Consider the following 14705-nt stretch of genomic DNA (forward strand, 5'->3'; position numbering starts at 1 on the left):
TGGTAGTAGTCAATAGTATAGGGACCCCGGGGTCCATGTCTGGTGTTTTACTTGTGTTTATAATTAATAAAGTATTACTTGGTTTTGGATTCTATGACTGCGTTGTGTTTCTTCTTTCCTATATAATTTATGTTTGGCAGTTATCCTTTTGTCCATGCATGGGTGGTATATGGTTACATGGTTATCTGGTGCCATATGGTGCATTTATCTGGTTGATTTTATATACCACCAATAATGCATATTGGAATTTTTTTATATTTTTACATATATACCGTACAGTGATTATATATATATATATATATATATATATACACACATATATACCGTACACAGTGATTATACATATACACACATATATACCGTACACAGTGATTATATATATATATATATATATATACACATATATACCGTACACAGTGATTATACATATACACACATATAAACCGTACACACAGTGATTATACAGATACACACATACGGTATACACCGTACACACAGTGATTATACATATACACACATACGGTATATACCGTACACAGTGATTATACATATACACACATACAGTATATACCGTACACACAGTGATTATACATATACACACATATATACCGTACACAGTGATTATACATATACACACATATAAACCGTACACACAGTGATTATACAGATACACACATACGGTATACACCGTACACACAGTGATTATACATATACACACATACGGTATATACCGTACACAGTGATTATACATATACACACATACAGTATATACCGTACACACAGTGATTATACATATACACACATATATACCGTACACAGTGAATATACATATACACATATATACCGTACACAGTGATTATACGTATATATACACACACAGTATATACCGTACACAGTGATTATACATATACACACATATATACCGTACACACAGTGATTATACGTATACACACACATGTGGGTTCTGTCTCTCTGTGGTGCCATCTGCCCATGGTTCACTTTGTCATATCCCTATTTTACTTTGTTTGTGTATTATGTCGTTTGTTTGGCATTTTTTCTAATAAACTTTAGTTATTTACATTTCTCTGTTGGTGTTCTGTTCTCATATGATTCTACACACATATATACCGTACAGTGATTATACGTATATACACACATATACCATACACAGTGATTATACATATACACATATATATACCGTACACACAGTGATTATAAGTATATACACAAATATATACAGTACACACAGTGATTATAATTATATACACACATATAAACAGTGCACACAGTGATTATACGTATATATACACACATACAGTATATACCGTACACAGTGATTATACGTATACACACATATATACCATACAGTGATTATACATATACACACATATATACCGTACACACAGTGATTATACAGATACACACATATATACCGTACACAGTGATTATACATATACACACATATATACCGTACACAGTGATTATACATATACACACATATATAACACACACAGTGATTATACATATACACACATACAGTATATACCGTACACACCGTGATTATACATATACAAACATATACACCGTACACAGTGATTATACATATACACACATACAGTGTATACCGTACACACCGTGATTATACATATACACACATATATACCGTACACACAGTGATTATACAGATACACACATATATACCGTGCACACAGTGATTATACAGATGCACACATATATACCGTACACACAGTGATTATACATATACACATATATAACGTACACACAGTGATTATACGTATATATACACACATACAGTATATACCGTGCACAGTGATTATACAGATACACACATATATACCGTACACACAGTGATTATACAGATACACACATATATACCGTACACACAGTGATTATACAGATACACACATATATACCGTACATACAGTGATTATACAGATACACACATATATACCATACACAGTGAGTGATTATACATACACATACATACATACCGTACACACAGTGATTATATATATACACACACATATATACCGTACACACAGTGATTATATATATACACACACATATATACCGTACACAGTGATTATACGTATACACACATATACTGTACACACAGACACACACACACACACACATATATAATGTACACAGAGTGATTATACAGACATACACACAAACATATAAATATATCTCCTGTGTCGTTTTGACTTGTAGCGCACATATCACACATATCACGACATCCCTGCAGCTCGTTCGGTCACGTGACCATGATGCAATCTTCGGGCCCTCCAAGCAGAGATCTCCCGCGACTGCAGCGGCGTCCATGTCAGCGGCGGTGGATGCACAGTCACCGAGGGCACGAGTGCGGCCATCTGCGGAGGAAGGTATTGTTGCTGCGGCCGGGGATGCTGCCAGGAGCTGTTTCAGCACAGCATAGCTCCCTCCCTACAGCCACAGAGCTGCCGATGAGGAGGATGATACATGGACGCTGTGTCCCATCGATGTCAGCATCACAGAAATGAGCGTTTCTCTAGGCGTCCTGTATGTGCTGTGCGACTTATTCATGGCTCCCTCCATGTTACACATTGTTCATTCATGTTAATGGCAGGCACCTCTGCCTCCTCTACAGCGTACATACTGGTATGGCAGGGATCTCTGCCTCCTCTACAGAGTACAGGCTGGTAGGGCAGGCATCTCTGCCTCTTCTACAGAGTACAGGCTGGTATGGCAGGCATCTCTGCCTCTTCCACAGAGTACAGGCTGGTATGGCAGGCATCTCTGCCTCTTCTACAGAGTACAGGCTGGTATGGCAGGCATCTCTGCCTCTTCCACAGAGTACAGGCTGGTATGGCAGGGATCTCTGCCTCTTCTACAGAGTACAGGCTGGTATGGCAGGCATCTCTGCCTCTTCTACAGAGTACAGGCTGGTATGGCAGGCATCTCTGCCTCTTCCACAGAGTACAGGCTGGTATGGCAGGGATCTCTGCCTCTTCTACAGAGTACAGGCTGGTATGGCAGGCATCTCTGCCTCTTCTACAGCGTACAGACTGGTATGGCAGGCATCTCTGCCTCTTCTACAGAGTACAGGCTGGTATGGCAGGCATCTCTGCCTCTTCTACAGAGTACAGGCTGGTATGGCAGGCATCTATGCCTCTTCCACAGAGTACAGGCTGGTATGGCAGGCATCTCTGCCTCTTCTACAGAGTACAGGCTGGTATGGCAGGCATCTATGCCTCTTCCACAGAGTACAGGCTGGTAGGGCAGGCACCTCTGCCTCTTCTACAGAGTACAGAATGGTATGGCAGGCATCTCTGCCTCTTCTACAGAGTACAGGCTGGTATGGCAGGCATCTATGCCTCTTCCACAGAGTACAGGCTGGTATGGCAGGCACCTCTGCCTCTTCTACAGAGTACAGACTGGTATGGCAGGCACCTCTGCCTCTTCTACAGAGTACAGACTGGTATGGCAGGCACCTCTGCCTCCTCTACAGAGTACAGGCTGGTATGGCAGGCACCTCTGCCTCTTCTACAGAGTACAGAATGGTATGGCAGGGATCTCTGCCTCTTCCACAGAGTACAGGCTGGTATGGCAGGCATCTCTGCCTCTTCCGCAGAGTACAGGCTGGTATGGCAGGCACCTCTGCCTCTTCTACAGAGTACAGGCTGGTATGGCAGGCACCTCTGCCTCTTCTACAGAGTACAGGCTGGTATGGCAGGGATCTCTGCCTCTTCCACAGAGTACAGGCTGGTATGGCAGGGATCTCTGCCTCTTCCACAGAGTACAGGCTGGTATGGCAGGGATCTCTGCCTCTTCTACAGAGTACAGGCTGGTATGGCAGGCATCTCTGCCTCTTCTACAGAGTACAGACTGGTATGGCAGGGATCTCTGCCTCTTCTACAGAGTACAGGCTGGCATGGCAGGCATCTCTGCCTCTTCTACAGCATGCAGACTGGTATGGCAGGCATCTCTGCCTCTTCTACAGCGTACAGACTGGTATGGCAGGGATCTCTGCCTCTTCTACAGAGTACAGGCTGGTATGGCAGGGATCTCTGCCTCTTCCACAGAGTACAGGCTGGTATGGCAGGCACCTCTGCCTCTTCTACAGAGTACAGGCTGGTATGGCAGGCATCTCTGCCTCTTCTACAGAGTACAGGCTGGTATGGCAGGCATCTCTGCCTCTTCTACAGTGTACAGACTGGTATGGCAGGCATCTCTGCCTCTTCTACAGTGTACAGACTGGTATGGCAGCGATCTCTGCCTCTTCTACAGAGTACAGGCTGGTATGGCAGGGATCTCTGCCTCTTCCACAGAGTACAGGCTGGTATGGCAGGGATCTCTGCCTCTTCCACAGAGTACAGGCTGGTATGGCAGGGATCTCTGCCTCTTCTACAGAGTACAGGCTGGTATGGCAGGCACCTCTGCCTCTTCTACAGAGTACAGAATGGTATGGCAGGGATCTCTGCCTCTTCCACAGAGTACAGGCTGGTATGGCAGGGATCTCTGCCTCTTCCACAGAGTACAGGCTGGTATGGCAGGGATCTCTGCCTCTTCTACAGCGTACAGAATGGTATGGCAGGGATCTCTGCCTCTTCCACAGAGTACAGGCTGGTATGGCAGGGATCTCTGCCTCTTCTACAGAGTACAGGCTGGTATGGCAGGCATCTCTGCCTCTTCTACAGAGTACAGGCTGATATGGCAGGCATCTCTGCCTCTTCTACAGAGTACAGACTGGTATGGCAGGGATCTCTGCCTCTTCTACAGAGTACAGGCTGGTATGGCAGGCATCTCTGCCTCTTCTACAGAGTACAGGCTGGTATGGCAGGGATCTCTGCCTCTTCTACAGAGTACAGGCTGGTATGGCAGGCATCTCTGCCTCTTCTACAGAGTACAGACTGGTATGGCAGGGATCTCTGCCTCTTCTACAGAGTACAGGCTGGTATGGCAGGCATCTCTGCCTCTTCTACAGAGTACAGGCTGGCATGGCAGGCATCTCTGCCTCTTCTACAGCGTGCAGACTGGTATGGCAGGCATCTCTGCCTCTTCTACAGTGTACAGACTGGTATGGCAGGCATCTCTGCCTCTTCTACAGCGTACAGACTGGTATGGCAGGGATCTCTGCCTCTTCTACAGAGTACAGAATGGTATGGCAGGGATCTCTGCCTCTTCCACAGAGTACAGGCTGGTATGGCAGGGATCTCTGCCTCTTCCACAGAGTACAGGCTGGTATGGCAGGGATCTCTGCCTCTTCTACAGCGTACAGAATGGTATGGTAGGGATCTCTGCCTCTTCCACAGAATACAGGCTGGTATGGCAGGGATCTCTGCCTCTTCTACAGAGTACAGGCTGGTATGGCAGGCATCTCTGCCTCTTCTACAGAGTACAGGCTGATATGGCAGGCATCTCTGCCTCTTCTACAGAGTACAGACTGGTATGGCAGGGATCTCTGCCTCTTCTACAGAGTACAGGCTGGCATGGCAGGCATCTCTGCCTCTTCTACAGAGTACAGACTGGTATGGCAGGGATCTCTGCCTCTTCTACAGAGTACAGGCTGGTATGGCAGGGATCTCTGCCTCTTCTACAGAGTACAGGCTGGTATGGCAGGCATCTCTGCCTCTTCTACAGAGTACAGACTGGTATGGCAGGGATCTCTGCCTCTTCTACAGAGTACAGGCTGGTATGGCAGGCATCTCTGCCTCTTCTACAGAGTACAGGCTGATATGGCAGGCATCTCTGCCTCTTCTACAGAGTACAGACTGGTATGGCAGGGATCTCTGCCTCTTCTACAGAGTACAGGCTGGCATGGCAGGCATCTCTGCCTCTTCTACAGCGTGCAGACTGGTATGGCAGGCATCTCTGCCTCTTCTACAGCGTACAGACTGGTATGGCAGGCATCTCTGCCTCTTCTACAGCGTACAGACTGGTATGGCAGGGATCTCTGCCTCTTCTACAGAGTACAGAATGGTATGGCAGGGATCTCTGCCTCTTCCACAGAGTACAGGCTGGTATGGCAGGGATCTCTGCCTCTTCCACAGAGTACAGGCTGGTATGGCAGGGATCTCTGCCTCTTCTACAGCGTACAGAATGGTATGGCAGGGATCTCTGCCTCTTCCACAGAATACAGGCTGGTATGGCAGGGATCTCTGCCTCTTCTACAGAGTACAGGCTGGTATGGCAGGCATCTCTGCCTCTTCTACAGAGTACAGGCTGATATGGCAGGCATCTCTGCCTCTTCTACAGAGTACAGACTGGTATGGCAGGGATCTCTGCCTCTTCTACAGAGTACAGGCTGGCATGGCAGGCATCTCTGCCTCTTCTACAGAGTACAGACTGGTATGGCAGGGATCTCTGCCTCTTCTACAGAGTACAGGCTGGTATGGCAGGCATCTCTGCCTCTTCTACAGAGTACAGGCTGATATGGCAGGCATCTCTGCCTCTTCTACAGAGTACAGACTGGTATGGCAGGGATCTCTGCCTCTTCTACAGAGTACAGGCTGGCATGGCAGGCATCTCTGCCTCTTCTACAGCGTGCAGACTGGTATGGCAGGCATCTCTGCCTCTTCTACAGTGTACAGACTGGTATGGCAGGCATCTCTGCCTCTTCTACAGCGTACAGACTGGTATGGCAGGGATCTCTGCCTCTTCTACAGAGTACAGGCTGGTATGGCAGGGATCTCTGCCTCTTCCACAGAGTACAGGCTGGTATGGCAGGCACCTCTGCCTCTTCTACAGTGTACAGACTGGTATGGCAGGCATCTCTGCCTCTTCTACAGCGTACAGACTGGTATGGCAGGGATCTCTGCCTCTTCCACAGAGTACAGGCTGGTATGGCAGGCACCTCTGCCTCTTCTACAGAGTACAGGCTGGTATGGCAGGCATCTCTGCCTCTTCTACAGAGTACAGGCTGGTATGGCAGGCATCTCTGCCTCTTCTACAGTGTACAGACTGGTATGGCAGGCATCTCTGCCTCTTCTACAGCGTACAGAATGGTATGGCAGGCATCTCTGCCTCTTCTACAGCGTACAGACTGGTATGGCAGGGATCTCTGCCTCTTCCACAGAGTACAGGCTGGTATGGCAGGGATCTCTGCCTCTTCTACAGAGTACAGGCTGGTATGGCAGGGATCTCTGCCTCTTCTACAGAGTACAGGCTGGTATGGCAGGCACCTCTGCCTCTTCTATAGAGTACAGGCTGGTATGGCAGGCACCTCTGCCTCTTCTACAGAGTACAGGTTGGTATGGCAGGGATCTCTGCCTCTTCCACAGAGTACAGGCTGGTATGGCAGGGATCTCTGCCTCTTCCACAGAGTACAGGCTGGTATGGCAGGGATCTCTGCCTCTTCTACAGAGTACAGGCTGGTATGGCAGGCATCTCTGCCTCTTCTACAGAGTACAGGCTGATATGGCAGGCATCTCTGCCTCTTCTACAGAGTACAGACTGGTATGGCAGGGATCTCTGCCTCTTCTACAGAGTACAGGCTGGCATGGCAGGCATCTCTGCCTCTTCTACAGCGTGCAGACTGGTATGGCAGGCATCTCTGCCTCTTCTACAGCGTACAGACTGGTATGGCAGGGATCTCTGCCTCTTCTACAGAGTACAGGCTGGTATGGCAGGGATCTCTGCCTCTTCCACAGAGTACAGGCTGGTATGGCAGGCACCTCTGCCTCTTCTACAGAGTACAGGCTGGTATGGCAGGCATCTCTGCCTCTTCTACAGAGTACAGGCTGGTATGGCAGGCATCTATGCCTCTTCCACAGAGTACAGGCTGGTATGGCAGGCACCTCTGCCTCTTCTACAGAGTACAGACTGGTATGGCAGGCACCTCTGCCTCTTCTACAGAGTACAGGCTGGTATGGCAGGCACCTCTGCCTCTTCTACAGAGTACAGACTGGTATGGCAGGCACCTCTGCCTCTTCTACAGAGTACAGACTGGTATGGCAGGCACCTCTGCCTCCTCTACAGAGTACAGGCTGGTATGGCAGGCACCTCTGCCTCTTCTACAGAGTACAGACTGGTATGGCAGGCACCTCTGCCTCTTCTACAGAGTACAGACTGGTATGGCAGGCACCTCTGCCTCCTCTACAGAGTACAGGCTGGTATGGCAGGCACCTCTGCCTCTTCTACAGAGTACAGAATGGTATGGCAGGGATCTCTGCCTCTTCTACAGAGTACAGGCTGGTATGGCAGGCATCTATGCCTCTTCTACAGCGTACAGAATGGTATGGCAGGGATCTCTGCCTCTTCCACAGAGTACAGGCTGGTATGGCAGGCATCTCTGCCTCTTCCGCAGAGTACAGGCTGGTATGGCAGGCACCTCTGCCTCTTCTACAGAGTACAGGCTGGTATGGCAGGCACCTCTGCCTCTTCTACAGAGTACAGGCTGGTATGGCAGGGATCTCTGCCTCTTCCACAGAGTACAGGCTGGTATGGCAGGGATCTCTGCCTCTTCCACAGAGTACAGGCTGGTATGGCAGGGATCTCTGCCTCTTCTACAGAGTACAGGCTGGTATGGCAGGCATCTCTGCCTCTTCTACAGTGTACAGACTGGTATGGCAGGCATCTCTGCCTCTTCTACAGCGTACAGACTGGTATGGCAGGGATCTCTGCCTCTTCTACAGAGTACAGAATGGTATGGCAGGGATCTCTGCCTCTTCCACAGAGTACAGGCTGGTATGGCAGGGATCTCTGCCTCTTCCACAGAGTACAGGCTGGTATGGCAGGGATCTCTGCCTCTTCTACAGCGTACAGAATGGTATGGCAGGGATCTCTGCCTCTTCCACAGAATACAGGCTGGTATGGCAGGGATCTCTGCCTCTTCTACAGAGTACAGGCTGGCATGGCAGGCATCTCTGCCTCTTCTACAGAGTACAGACTGGTATGGCAGGGATCTCTGCCTCTTCTACAGAGTACAGGCTGGTATGGCAGGCATCTCTGCCTCTTCTACAGACTACAGGCTGATATGGCAGGCATCTCTGCCTCTTCTACAGAGTACAGACTGGTATGGCAGGGATCTCTGCCTCTTCTACAGAGTACAGGCTGGCATGGCAGGCATCTCTGCCTCTTCTACAGCGTGCAGACTGGTATGGCAGGCATCACTGCCTCTTCTACAGTGTACAGACTGGTATGGCAGGCATCTCTGCCTCTTCTACAGCGTACAGACTGGTATGGCAGGGATCTCTGCCTCTTCTACAGAGTACAGGCTGGTATGGCAGGGATCTCTGCCTCTTCCACAGAGTACAGGCTGGTATGGCAGGCACCTCTGCCTCTTCTACAGAGTACAGGCTGGTATGGCAGGCATCTCTGCCTCTTCTACAGAGTACAGGCTGGTATGGCAGGCATCTCTGCCTCTTCTACAGTGTACAGACTGGTATGGCAGGCATCTCTGCCTCTTCTACAGAGTACAGGCTGGTATGGCAGGCATCTCTGCCTCTTCTACAGTGTACAGGCTGGTATGGCAGGGATCTCTGCCTCTTCTACAGAGTACAGGCTGGTATGGCAGGGATCTCTGCCTCTTCTACAGAGTACAGGCTGGTATGGCAGGCACCTCTGCCTCTTCTATAGAGTACAGGCTGGTATGGCAGGCACCTCTGCCTCTTCTACAGAGTACAGGTTGGTATGGCAGGGATCTCTGCCTCTTCCACAGAGTACAGGCTGGTATGGCAGGGATCTCTGCCTCTTCCACAGAGTACAGGCTGGTATGGCAGGGATCTCTGCCTCTTCTACAGAGTACAGGCTGATATGGCAGGCATCTCTGCCTCTTCTACAGAGTACAGGCTGGTATGGCAGGCATCTCTGCCTCTTCTACAGAGTACAGGCTGATATGGCAGGCATCTCTGCCTCTTCTACAGAGTACAGACTGGTATGGCAGGGATCTCTGCCTCTTCTACAGAGTACTGGCTGGCATGGCAGGCATCTCTGCCTCTTCTACAGCGTGCAGACTGGTATGGCAGGCATCTCTGCTTCTTCTACAGCGTACAGACTGGTATGGCAGGGATCTCTGCCTCTTCTACAGAGTACAGGCTGGTATGGCAGGGATCTCTGCCTCTTCAACAGAGTACAGGCTGGTATGGCAGGCACCTCTGCCTCTTCTACAGAGTACAGGCTGGTATGGCAGGCATCTCTGCCTCTTCTACAGAGTACAGGCTGGTATGGCAGGCATCTATGCCTCTTCCACAGAGTACAGGCTGGTATGGCAGGCACCTCTGCCTCTTCTACAGAGTACAGACTGGTATGGCAGGCACCTCTGCCTCTTCTACAGAGTACAGGCTGGTATGGCAGGCACCTCTGCCTCTTCTACAGAGTACAGACTGGTATGGCAGGCACCTCTGCCTCTTCTACAGAGTACAGACTGGTATGGCAGGCATCTATGCCTCTTCCACAGAGTACAGGCTGGTATGGCAGGCACCTCTGCCTCTTCTACAGAGTACAGACTGGTATGGCAGGCACCTCTGCCTCTTCTACAGAGTACAGGCTGGTATGGCAGGCACCTCTGCCTCTTCTACAGAGTACAGACTGGTATGGCAGGCACCTCTGCCTCTTCTACAGAGTACAGACTGGTATGGCAGGCACCTCTGCCTCCTCTACAGAGTACAGGCTGGTATGGCAGGCACCTCTGCCTCTTCTACAGAGTACAGACTGGTATGGCAGGCACCTCTGCCTCTTCTACAGAGTACAGACTGGTATGGCAGGCACCTCTGCCTCCTCTACAGAGTACAGGCTGGTATGGCAGGCACCTCTGCCTCTTCTACAGAGTACAGAATGGTATGGCAGGGATCTCTGCCTCTTCTACAGAGTACAGGCTGGTATGGCAGGCATCTATGCCTCTTCTACAGCGTACAGAATGGTATGGCAGGGATCTCTGCCTCTTCCACAGAGTACAGGCTGGTATGGCAGGCATCTCTGCCTCTTCCGCAGAGTACAGGCTGGTATGGCAGGCACCTCTGCCTCTTCTACAGAGTACAGGCTGGTATGGCAGGCACCTCTGCCTCTTCTACAGAGTACAGGCTGGTATGGCAGGGATCTCTGCCTCTTCCACAGAGTACAGGCTGGTATGGCAGGGATCTCTGCCTCTTCCACAGAGTACAGGCTGGTATGGCAGGGATCTCTGCCTCTTCTACAGAGTACAGGCTGGTATGGCAGGCATCTCTGCCTCTTCTACAGTGTACAGACTGGTATGGCAGGCATCTCTGCCTCTTCTACAGCGTACAGACTGGTATGGCAGGGATCTCTGCCTCTTCTACAGAGTACAGAATGGTATGGCAGGGATCTCTGCCTCTTCCACAGAGTACAGGCTGGTATGGCAGGGATCTCTGCCTCTTCCACAGAGTACAGGCTGGTATGGCAGGGATCTCTGCCTCTTCTACAGCGTACAGAATGGTATGGCAGGGATCTCTGCCTCTTCCACAGAATACAGGCTGGTATGGCAGGGATCTCTGCCTCTTCTACACAGTACAGGCTGGTATGGCAGGCATCTCTGCCTCTTCTACAGAGTACAGGCTGATATGGCAGGCATCTCTGCCTCTTCTACAGAGTACAGACTGGTATGGCAGGGATCTCTGCCTCTTCTACAGAGTACAGGCTGGCATGGCAGGCATCTCTGCCTCTTCTACAGAGTACAGACTGGTATGGCAGGGATCTCTGCCTCTTCTACAGAGTACAGGCTGGTATGGCAGGCATCTCTGCCTCTTCTACAGAGTACAGGCTGATATGGCAGGCATCTCTGCCTCTTCTACAGAGTACAGACTGGTATGGCAGGGATCTCTGCCTCTTCTACAGAGTACAGGCTGGCATGGCAGGCATCTCTGCCTCTTCTACAGCGTGCAGACTGGTATGGCAGGCATCACTGCCTCTTCTACAGTGTACAGACTGGTATGGCAGGCATCTCTGCCTCTTCTACAGCGTACAGACTGGTATGGCAGGGATCTCTGCCTCTTCTACAGAGTACAGGCTGGTATGGCAGGGATCTCTGCCTCTTCCACAGAGTACAGGCTGGTATGGCAGGCACCTCTGCCTCTTCTACAGTGTACAGACTGGTATGGCAGGCATCTCTGCCTCTTCTACAGCGTACAGACTGGTATGGCAGGGATCTCTGCCTCTTCCACAGAGTACAGGCTGGTATGGCAGGCACCTCTGCCTCTTCTACAGAGTACAGGCTGGTATGGCAGGCATCTCTGCCTCTTCTACAGAGTACAGGCTGGTATGGCAGGCATCTCTGCCTCTTCTACAGTGTACAGACTGGTATGGCAGGCATCTCTGCCTCTTCTACAGAGTACAGGCTGGTATGGCAGGCATCTCTGCCTCTTCTACAGTGTACAGGCTGGTATGGCAGGGATCTCTGCCTCTTCTACAGAGTACAGGCTGGTATGGCAGGGATCTCTGCCTCTTCTACAGAGTACAGGCTGGTATGGCAGGCACCTCTGCCTCTTCTATAGAGTACAGGCTGGTATGGCAGGCACCTCTGCCTCTTCTACAGAGTACAGGTTGGTATGGCAGGCACCTCTGCCTCTTCTACAGAGTACAGAATGGTATGGCAGGGATCTCTGCCTCTTCTACAGAGTACAGGCTGGTATGGCAGGCACCTCTGCCTCTTCTACAGTGTACAGACTGGTATGGCAGGCATCTCTGCCTCTTCTACAGCGTACAGACTGGTATGGCAGGGATCTCTGCCTCTTCCACAGAGTACAGGCTGGTATGGCAGGCACCTCTGCCTCTTCTACAGAGTACAGGCTGGTATGGCAGGCATCTCTGCCTCTTCTACAGAGTACAGGCTGGTATGGCAGGCATCTCTGCCTCTTCTACAGTGTACAGACTGGTATGGCAGGCACCTCTGCCTCTTCTACAGAGTACAGGCTGGTATGGCAGGCATCTCTGCCTCTTCTACAGCGTACAGGCTGGTATGGCAGGGATCTCTGCCTCTTCCACAGAGTACAGGCTGGTATGGCAGGGATCTCTGCCTCTTCCACAGAGTACAGGCTGGTATGGCAGGGATCTCTGCCTCTTCTACAGAGTACAGGCTGGTATGGCAGGCATCTCTGCCTCTTCTACAGAGTACAGGCTGATATGGCAGGCATCTCTGCCTCTTCTACAGAGTACAGACTGGTATGGCAGGGATCTCTGCCTCTTCTACAGAGTACAGGCTGGCATGGCAGGCATCTCTGCCTCTTCTACAGCGTGCAGACTGGTATGGCAGGCATCTCTGCCTCTTCTACAGCGTACAGACTGGTATGGCAGGGATCTCTGCCTCTTCTACAGAGTACAGGCTGGTATGGCAGGGATCTCTGCCTCTTCCACAGAGTACAGGCTGGTATGGCAGGCACCTCTGCCTCTTCTACAGAGTACAGGCTGGTATGGCAGGCATCTCTGCCTCTTCTACAGAGTACAGGCTGGTATGGCAGGCATCTATGCCTCTTCCACAGAGTACAGGCTGGTATGGCAGGCACCTCTGCCTCTTCTACAGAGTACAGACTGGTATGGCAGGCACCTCTGCCTCTTCTACAGAGTACAGGCTGGTATGGCAGGCACCTCTGCCTCTTCTACAGAGTACAGACTGGTATGGCAGGCACCTCTGCCTCTTCTACAGAGTACAGACTGGTATGGCAGGCACCTCTGCCTCCTCTACAGAGTACAGGCTGGTATGGCAGGCACCTCTGCCTCTTCTACAGAGTACAGACTGGTATGGCAGGCACCTCTGCCTCTTCTACAGAGTACAGACTGGTATGGCAGGCACCTCTGCCTCCTCTACAGAGTACAGGCTGGTATGGCAGGCACCTCTGCCTCTTCTACAGAGTACAGAATGGTATGGCAGGGATCTCTGCCTCTTCTACAGAGTACAGGCTGGTATGGCAGGCACCTCTGCCTCTTCCACAGAGTACAGGCTGGTATGGCAGGCATCTATGCCTCTTCTACAGCGTACAGAATGGTATGGCAGGGATCTCTGCCTCTTCCACAGAGTACAGGCTGGTATGGCAGGCATCTCTGCCTCTTCCGCAGAGTACAGGCTGGTATGGCAGGCACCTCTGCCTCTTCTACAGAGTACAGGCTGGTATGGCAGGCACCTCTGCCTCTTCTACAGAGTACAGGCTGGTATGGCAGGGATCTCTGCCTCTTCCACAGAGTACAGGCTGGTATGGCAGGGATCTCTGCCTCTTCCACAGAGTACAGGCTGGTATGGCAGGGATCTCTGCCTCTTCTACAGAGTACAGGCTGGTATGGCAGGCATCTCTGCCTCTTCTACAGAGTACAGACTGGTATGGCAGGGATCTCTGCCTCTTCTACAGAGTACAGGCTGGCATGGCAGGCATCTCTGCCTCTTCTACAGCATGCAGACTGGTATGGCAGGCATCTCTGCCTCTTCTACAGTGTACAGACTGGTATGGCAGGCATCTCTGCCTCTTCTACAGCATGCAGACTGGTATGGCAGGCATCTCTGCCTCTTCTACAGTGTACAGACTGGTATGGCAGGCATCTCTGCCTCTTCTACAGCGTACAGACTGGTATGGCAGGCATCTCTGCCTCTTCTACAGTGTACAGACTGGTATGGCAGGCATCTCTGCCTCTTCTACAGAGTACAGGCTGGTATGGCAGGCATCTCTGCCTCTTCTACAGAGTACAGACTGGTATGGCAGGGATCTCTGCCTCTTCTACAGAGTACAGGCTGGCATGGCAGGCATCTCTGCCTCTTCTACAGC

The 14705-nt window shown here is 50.7% G+C and overlaps 1 protein-coding gene across 1 annotated transcript in view; it reads left to right on the forward strand.

Moving 5' to 3' along the window:
* Window positions 1–2267: 2267 nt before the first annotated feature.
* Window positions 2268–14705, forward strand: part of FRRS1L (ferric chelate reductase 1 like) — a 154523-nt gene continuing 142085 nt past the window's right edge. Inside the window, exon 1 of the mRNA XM_077269581.1 lies at window positions 2268–2405. The gene's annotated coding sequence lies outside the window, so the exon portion shown is untranslated. The remainder of the gene's footprint in view (window positions 2406–14705) is intronic.

This window comes from Ranitomeya variabilis, chromosome 6 (genome assembly GCF_051348905.1).
Source record: "Ranitomeya variabilis isolate aRanVar5 chromosome 6, aRanVar5.hap1, whole genome shotgun sequence".
In the NCBI taxonomy this organism is placed as follows: Eukaryota; Metazoa; Chordata; class Amphibia; order Anura; family Dendrobatidae; genus Ranitomeya; species Ranitomeya variabilis.